We start from the raw sequence: 9142 nt of genomic DNA, 5'->3' as shown, positions 1-9142 counted from the left end.
GTGTGCATGTTTTGTTAATTACTTCACGTTTCTTTTTCGAAGCTGTAGTTGACTGAGATTGAACTTGAAAGGCTGCTGAAGTTGTCTGAAGTTAAATCTGGTATCATTATTTACTCTCAGTGAATTTGAATTGGTCTGAATTATCGTAATAGTCTCAAACCTAACTGTGTGAATTTGAATTGGTCTGAATTTTAACGAAGCAATTATTTTTTTTAAGAATTTAGTTTCTTTATAATAAAATGCTTTATTTTGATAAACATTTTTTTTAGTGTGTTTAGATGACGCAAATAAAGAGAATAATTCATTTATTTAAATAATTTAAAATTCTTTCAAAAAAAATACATATTTGGATTAGGAAATTAAAAATGACATGTTTAGATTAGAAAATTAAAAGAGAATTAAAATTGAGGAATTTTAAAAAAGTATTTCAAATAACTAAAATAATATAATTTGAAATTCACTCAAAAAAAAGAAAGAAATTGAAATTATCCAAGTTGTGAAATTGCTTATTGGTTAGGACATAAAAGGTTCACAGGTCCAAAAAGTCGAGTTGCATATCAAAATGGGAGCCGGGTCAAGATAGACCGAAGGTCAATTTAGGTTGACATCATGTTTTCTTCTATCTAAATTGTCTACTCATCAAATATAATTTTCCATCAACCTAAATAATGGTTCTTATACATCATGCATAGTCGTTTCCTAATTTTTCATCAACATTGTAAGGCCCATCAATTTTCTTTATTATTATTCTGTCCTAAATCTAAGGGCTTGCCCCAAATCTTTTGGACCTAAAGGTTGGTCCATGAGGTGCCAAGACCCCTAAAGCAGTCAAGAGTCTCATTCTGCACTCACTTTGTCAAAAACAATGTTTGACTCCTTTTCCTTTTCCAAAACAGAAGCTCTACTAGGGTTTAGAGTTTCGTCATCTTCAAGCTAGCTCAAACCAGTTTTCTACTCCATGTAAGTCAGTTTTCAGTTATGCTAAGGGAAGCTAGAGTCCTTTCTGTTTTTAAGTTTTAATGTCTATTATTGGTTTTTCCACTCTATTTCGTGTTTGTGGTGATTAAATGATGTTTGGAATAAGATGAATGTGTGATGTGTGTTTGTTCTGGATGAATCTGTATGTTGACCTGCGTGAACAGTTGAGGGTGCTGGTTTTCTCGCCCAAGTGAGTGTGTGCCGCCTAGGCGTGATTAGCAGCAACTCGCCCAGGTTGGTTGCGCGAGCTGTCGCTCAAGCGACGAGCTCCTGTTTTGAGCGAGAGTCTATCTCGTTCAGGCGATGAGGCCTCGCCTAAGCGAGAGAACGCTGTTTCCCACTTTTCGAGCTTTTGCCTAGGTGAAAGGAGCTCGCCTGAGCGAGAAACCCTCTCGCCTGAGCGAGACCTTTCTGCCTGAGCGAGGGGCTGGGCGAGAATGCATTCTGGTTTTGTTTTTACTCTATTCTTGAATGTTTGGCACATGTTTGAATGATTCACTGTGTTAAAGCATGAGATGGGTGAATATGTATGAGTAAAAATGGATTATGGATTGTGAGTGATGAATTTGGCATGATCTTGGTATGTGAAGAGTATGGAATGGTTGATTTTCAAAGTGACATGGAATTGGCATGAGTATGAAAGTTATATTGATAAATGGAACATGTTGGTATGGTTAGGACGTAATTCCACGATAATTTTGTGGTGGTGCCTCATTGGGTTAGGACGTAATTCCATAAATCTCTAGGTGAGATCTTATGGTGGTGCCTCAGTTGGTCGGGACGTAATTCTATGACCCCTGTTAGTGAGAGTTCATGGTGGTACCCCATTTATATAATTTAGTAAGGATTCAAGGTAAGGTTGCATCCTGACACTTTAAAGAGTTAGTTAGTCTCACATAGAGCGTACTGACTCTAGTGGTGAGAGTAGCAGGAGCCCTGGAACCCATTAAGGACTAACCTTGTGTGTTGGGATGAGACATTTTAACAATTTAGCTCGATAGAGCAGGGATTCCACCACAAGTGCAAGCATCCGCTTAATCCGACTAATTATATATATCCGGATGAGTCGTGTCTCGAGTCTTAGTGTATTGTGTGCAAGTCATAACATGATTGGGTGATATTTGCATTTTGGTTTATGGATATCTATATATATATATATATATATATATATATATATATATATATATATATATATATATATATATATATATATATATATATATATATAAGGAGTAATGTTTTATACTCCAGGACCTTGCTTACTATTCATTTTGTGTGATACTTCCTTTAACTAGTATTATCAATTAAATGGGGTGTTACAGGGAAGACCATAGTCCCTTTATCATGCTTAAAATTCGTCCTTCTCTACATTATATATATATATATATATATATATATATATATATATATATATATATATATATATATATATATATATATATATATATATATATATATATATATAATATAACGTAAAAGTGTCACCTCTATCAATACTCAAATATTCTAAATTTTCTTATTAAATGTCACATATGATATTTTCTAGAAATAACAAATTTAATGAGTAACATAAGAATTTTATCAATATGTCTATAAGATTAAAAACATGATAAATAAATACTATATTTTAAAAAAAGTTTAATTACTCTTTTGGTTTTCTTTTCGTAAAAAAATATAAAATTGGTCCTCTAGTCTCAATTTGGTATTGATTTTGAAAATTTGATGCAATTTGGTTTTTTTCATTATATTTTTTTGAAGCAAATCAATGATTTTTTATCAAAATTGACATTAAGATTATTACAAGAAAAACTAATATCATTGACGGTCAAAATTCGTTAGTATTAGCCAAAATTCGTTTCTAAATAAGAATTATCGACGGATTACTGACAGTCTAAAATTTATTGGTAAAATTCTTGTCAGTAAAAATTTACCGTAGAAATCATGTTTCGTCGGTAATTATCAACGAAAAAATTTGTTGGTAAAATCCGTCTATAATTACCGACAGAAAAATTTCTCCGTAAAATCTGGTGGTAATTACCGATCGAAAAATCTGTCGGTAATTACTGACTGAAAAATTCATTGATAATTACTGATTACAAAATTCATCGGTAACTACCAAGAAATCCTTGGATAAATAACGCGCACTGGTTCATCTTCTTCCTCCTCCCTCTTTCTTTTTTTCCTTTTACGATTTATCTTTCAATTCGTTTTTCTTCCAGTATATGCTTCACTCCTTGGTAAATCATCACTGCCACCGCCACCGTCGTCGTAATCGTTGCCATCGCCGTCGTCACTACCACCTCATCACCGCTACGCCTCCACGACATCTCCTCATTTTCCTTCCTTCCTTCCTTCTTCTTCTTCTTCTCCTTTTTTCTCCTTTGTCTCCTTTGTCTCCTTTTTCTTCTTCTTCTTCTCCTTCTTTTTCTCCTTTGTCTCCTTTGTCTCCTTTGTCTTCTTCTTCTTCTCTTTCTTCTTCTTCTTCTTTTCTTCTTCCTTTTTCCTTTTTTTTACTGTTGGCCCAGCCTCTTAAGGTGACCTTTGGACAAAAAATTTCACGTTTTTCTACTGACGGATTTATCCATTGAAAAATTTGTCGATAAAAAAATTTAAATTATCGGCGGATTTTAAGTTAAGTAAGTATCGACGAGTTTTACCGATGGAAAATTCCGTTGGTAATATAAATTTGGGTAGAAAATTTCTCGTTTCTTTTATCGACAGATTTATCTGTCAAAAAATACATCGATAAAAAATATTTAAATTATTAATAGATTTTACCGATGGATTTTTTTATCGATAAATGAAATCTGTGTTACCGATGAATTTTTTCGTCGGTATTTAAAATATGAAAATTCGTCGGTAATTCAAATTTATCGACTAAAACATATTTGTCGGTAAAATTACGATGATGATTCCATTAGTTTTTTGTAGTGACACCAACAAAGTAAATCATTCTCATTAACAATTTCAATTTTGATGAAAAATTCTTGATTAGTTTTAAAAAATTTAATGAAAAATACCAAATTACATTAATTTTTCAAAAATCAAGAGCAAATTAAGACTAAAAAATTAGAAGACCAACTTCGTATTTTTAGAAAAAAACAGGGATCAAAAGAATAATATTAAACCTTAAAAATAATAAAACTTTGTCTTGGTTATTCAAGAACTTATGTGAAATGTTATTTTTACTCGGCTTCTTGGATTAAAAGACTAAACAATCTTGTATTTCTTTTTTTATACATTAGGTGAAACCTTGTCTAACATGAAAACAAAATGTTTTTACACATTGGTTTATATTCAGACATAAAAAAAGCTATATTTTTAAGTTTGATAATGATAAACATACATAGTTTCTTTTTACATTAAATGATTAACCTAGGTGAAATATTTTCATTTTTACATTGTTTCTTTCTAACCACGTGGTTTTCAAAGTAACATAAAAGTATTATTTTGCACCGGTGTGCCAAATCTTGATTCTATCCCTACTTTTAGTTATAAATATAATATATATATTTGAAAATTATTATTTATTATATTGAACTTAATATATAATTATTGCATTTTCCTTTGATTACATTTAATCTTCTCTTACTGTAAGTAATCTCTTTCTTTTAACTTTAACTGGATAGTTTACCCTCGGAAGAGGCTTAACTAGATCTCATTTTTCACATCTTATTTAATCTTCTTCGATCATTTGCACAGTTTCAGTGCTCTATCCTTTGCGAGAAACAAATCTAATTAGAATCCGATGATTCAGCATAAAATTTGATGAAAACCAGCCGCATGAAGATTTGCTGAAGAAAAGTCACCGACCAAAAATCATGATTACCAAACTAGGTTTTTTATTGACAAATGTGCACAGTTCTTCTTCACAGTTGGAGATTTGTCTTCACAGTTGGCTTAAACAGTAAATGGTATCAGTAGTTGCTGAAGAGATAAGCAGTTCTCAATCGTATTTTCCTTTTATTTTCTGTGTTCATATCATTGATTTTCTGCCAGCCCCCTTTTTCGATTGTTAAACCCTGCTGTTCATCTTTCTAATTATGGTGGTTTCCGCTGAGTAGTTTGTCTTGGATTTAATGCAATTCAACTTCCTATTTTGAGGATATATTAAATGATGAAATTATATTTGAATTAACATCTGATTAAACATAGTTTAAGTTCTATATCTTGATGGAAGGAATGTTTGATTTGATTTGATTTGACTTTAAAATATAGTTTCTTCCTCATGATAAGATTTTCATCTATCTTTTCTGCAATACAGTTGTTTTAGAGTTGTTTTAGAGTTAACTTCTTTTGGAACTGCAACATATTTCTTTTGGAACTTATGTCAAGCCTCAAACTCTGATAGATTCAAGTTAATGTCAAGATAGCAACTGAAAGATACTTCTTTTCTCGCGTCTACTATATACATCAAAGCTTAAGATATAATTAGAACCTTTTCTTTTTTCAGATCTCACTTGCTATTTAAAGTTATGACCAACTTAATAACCGAATTCATATATATATATATATATCATGTGCAAATAGTACTGAACGTTTAAACATATACCATGTGACAATGATCACACTGGTTTCTCTGATGTCAGAAGTCTTACTTTTTCAAAGAGAAGGGTTGAAAAATGGTTGATGAATTTCAGTTTCTCGTGGATTCTAGCTGGCTGTTCCACGAAGTAAACAAAGATGTTCATGATAAAAATCCAATTAACAGAACATGAACAATTATCATAACGTGAAAAGAGACTCGTCAACAATTGGTTTTTCTCATATAAGAGAAGGGACATTCAGAATGCTTGGAATACCATATTAGTGATGAATATACTGATAGCTCATTGACCTCTTCACAAAGCATAATTCGGACATTGCAGAAGCTTTCAGCTTGAAATTTTGGTGAAGAACTAATTAACAAGTTCTGGTGTGAAGTAAGTTGTAACCATAAAATTCATATCTCAGATTCATATATTTGCAGTGATGTTAAAGCTTTTTAACAATATAACTTTTGAGAGTTCCTGCATGGAACAGTGGTGGTACCACTGCCACAGGCATTCATTAAAATCCATGGAATAATATTATTAAGATTATTATAATAAGTAATTTAAGGTTAGGTTTTTGTGTTGTTGAGGTTCTGCAAGTTAATTACATGGACTAGAACCCCCATGATCCTGAAAAAAAGGCACATCTGACGGTGTTTGCCATAATGGTTGATAAGTGTCAGTCCCCACTCCCTCAAAAGGAATGCTATGCAGCAAGGTTATGGATCTCGATGCCGCAATTTCGTGGTCGGAGCCCATGGGAACACTGTTCATTTCAAAGTGTTCAATTGTGCAAATCATCCCCTCATTCATAACCGCTTACAAACTCTATTAATCTATGCACTTATTCTATCAAGAAATCAACCCATATCTTACTGTTCCACCACTGGTGGTATGTATTCATTTACTCTTTTCAAAGTAAAATGGTCAACTACATCATTGCATTGGTATGGATAGTGCAAAAAGTTTTGCGGTTTCTGAACCTTCACAATGTTAATTCTAAAACTGCTATGTAATCTCTTTGGTTTTGCGGTTTATAGCCATTAATATAAAACGCCCATTGTAAAAAGTTAACACCACCATCTCCCTCTGCTGTTAGTTTTGCCTTTCTCAGACGGGAAACATGTTTCTCTCAGTGGTGAAGTTTATTTTGTGTGTGTCTGTGAGGAAATGTGAGGAAATAGAGAAAGAGAAAGAGTTTAATCCAATAAGGTAAAGTATAGTTGAGAAGTGGTCCCGAGCGCTTGGGTGAAAATCTCATAAACCCTAATTCTGACAGAAGTTAAAATGAGAAGGAATTTGCTGTCAACTTTAATGGGACAATGTCCTAACAGTTCATTTGAAATATATAAGAATGCAGGCATGCCTGAGATATGATTCGATTTTCACGGTTAATTATGCACATGTAAAGCAACGAGATAGTGGTCCCGGTTCTAGGGTTAGAAAATCAAAACCTAGTACATGTATGTCTTGGATTATTTTATACATAGCCTTTTTACTGTTACTGCCTAAGTTTTACTTGCATTTGTGTTTCTCCTGCAGTTAAATCCTTATAGTGGCATATTTAACAATTCATGATGTGTAATATCAGTTAAGGAGAAGTTGGGGATATCAATCACAAGCATATCTAGTTGAACTGATAAACTTTTTTTTATTCACTTCATATTGCAGACGTAGAAAGGAAATGTTGAGATTTTGCTAAGGTTAAACAATGTTCTAAATAAATTAACATCAATCACCACCAGAAAGGTTGTATTAATTCTGGAACAAATGATATGGATTGAAAGTATATATCATGGATGGATTAATTCCTTAACTAGAAAGTGAAGTTTTGAAGTTCCAAAATGCTAAGAAGAATTTCATTTATGAACTGAGTACACGTACTTGTCCTTTGAATCATTTCAAAACCTAGCAAAGTTTGGAGAATGTGTTAGATGTTAGTTTGTCATTACCATTACCAGATTCTATTATTGGTTTGTCAGAAACTCAGTTACTGATTAATCCTTTGTTTCATATAAGATCACTTGTAAAACATTTACGTTTTCAAATGAATGAAAATGTTAACTGGTATAATTAACTAATAACAGCCAGGAACATAAGCTGGATCTAGCTAGAAACTAAATTCATCAACCCTACATATTCAACAAAAAATTCGACTTAACTCTTATTGAATGTAAGAAATCTTCTGTTAACAAAACCTCATGGCAAATAATAATCAGCCGAAAGATTTCATTTGGAAGTAAACACCTTCTGCAAACGGGTCTTGCCCCGTTTCATCGTCAACAACACATGCTAAATCAGATCACTTTTATTAATGATTATGGTAGAAAATTTAGAGCTACTATTCATAACTTAATCAACACCCATATAATTCATATACAACATTACAGAAGCTGATCAATACAGTGTTTGAAGTAGGTAGAAGGGGAAGTCCTCTTATTTGAGCAGGTTGCAAAATTACCTCACAATATCGAACAAAATTAGAAGGGTTGTTCTTGTGATCCTTGGTCGATCTTCAGAAAAGCACAGAAACTAGGATTGATCTGTGGTGGGAGGGTTTTGAACCTTGTGATGAGTAACCCTAGAGAGTGATGGTGGTGGTGGAGGAGGAGGAGCAAGGATGAGTTGAGTTTGGTTGAGAGATTTTGCTGCTGATCCTTCATATTTTTTGTTGTTGTGAATGATTTTCTCCCTTTCTGCTTGTCTGTATTTATGCAAGTACATTGCTATGGCCTCAGCATAGTTGTCAAACCCTAAGGAACTTAGAGCCCAACAGATGTCATCCCCATTAACGGTTTTGCGATTCTCCTTGTGACACTTGTCAGATGCTTCAGCAGTCACAAAACTTATGAACTCTGTAACACACTCTTGCATTAGTTGCTTCCCTTCCTTGGAGATCTTTGCACTTGGAGGAAGGTTTTGCTTCATGATTCTACCCACATTTGCAATGGGCAAAGCTTTATCTTGCTCCTCCTGATCCATGGATACAGTGCACAACCTTAGATTTTGATCTATGTATGAACAAAAACTTTTAATGTTTTAAATAGATTATCTGTGTATACATGTTTGTGTCACTGAAGCCAATTTGTGAAACACGATACAAATGTCACATGTGAAAATGCTGGTATGTTTATTGTAACGGAACATATATCAAAGGAATTAATTAGGTCTTTTCATGAAAATATGGTAGTGTATCATGTTAGATTAATAAATGAAAAAGATGAATAAATTTTAGGCAATGATGAGTTTTTCGAGTTCAAAATGAAATTAGTTGTCTTTATGTTTATGTTTAGCAATAGAAAAATTGAAAGCTTAAAATTACATGAAAAAAAAAAAGAGTTACCTAATAATGGAAATTTGTACTATAGTTAATTAATAAATATAAAATTACACAAATAAATATGATCATAAATTTAACCTAACTTTATCGGAAAAATATTTTTGATAATTTTAATTTCTTTTTTCCTTGTAATTTTTAAAGATGAATTATTTTAATTAAATTTTTCAGTTTTAATTTTGTGCATTAAATATTTATTCTAAGATAGAAAAACGTGTAAAAATTAATAATAGAATCCTAATTTTTGAAAAGAAAAGAATAAAATTTAATTAATATTTTAAGGATAAAAAGATAA

At 32.2% G+C, this 9142-nt stretch overlaps 1 pseudogene; it reads right to left on the bottom strand.

Annotated features, from left to right (window-relative positions):
* Positions 1-7187: 7187 nt before the first annotated feature.
* Positions 7188-8619, bottom strand: LOC114190766 (nuclear transcription factor Y subunit B-4 pseudogene; annotated as a pseudogene).
* Positions 8620-9142: the final 523 nt, after the last annotated feature.

This window comes from Vigna unguiculata, chromosome 7, assembly GCF_037176805.1.
Source record: "Vigna unguiculata cultivar grain cowpea cultivar isolate G323 ecotype 2 chromosome 7, ASM3717680v1, whole genome shotgun sequence".
In the NCBI taxonomy this organism is placed as follows: Eukaryota; Viridiplantae; Streptophyta; class Magnoliopsida; order Fabales; family Fabaceae; genus Vigna; species Vigna unguiculata.
This window is presented reverse-complemented; position numbering and strand designations above follow the sequence as displayed.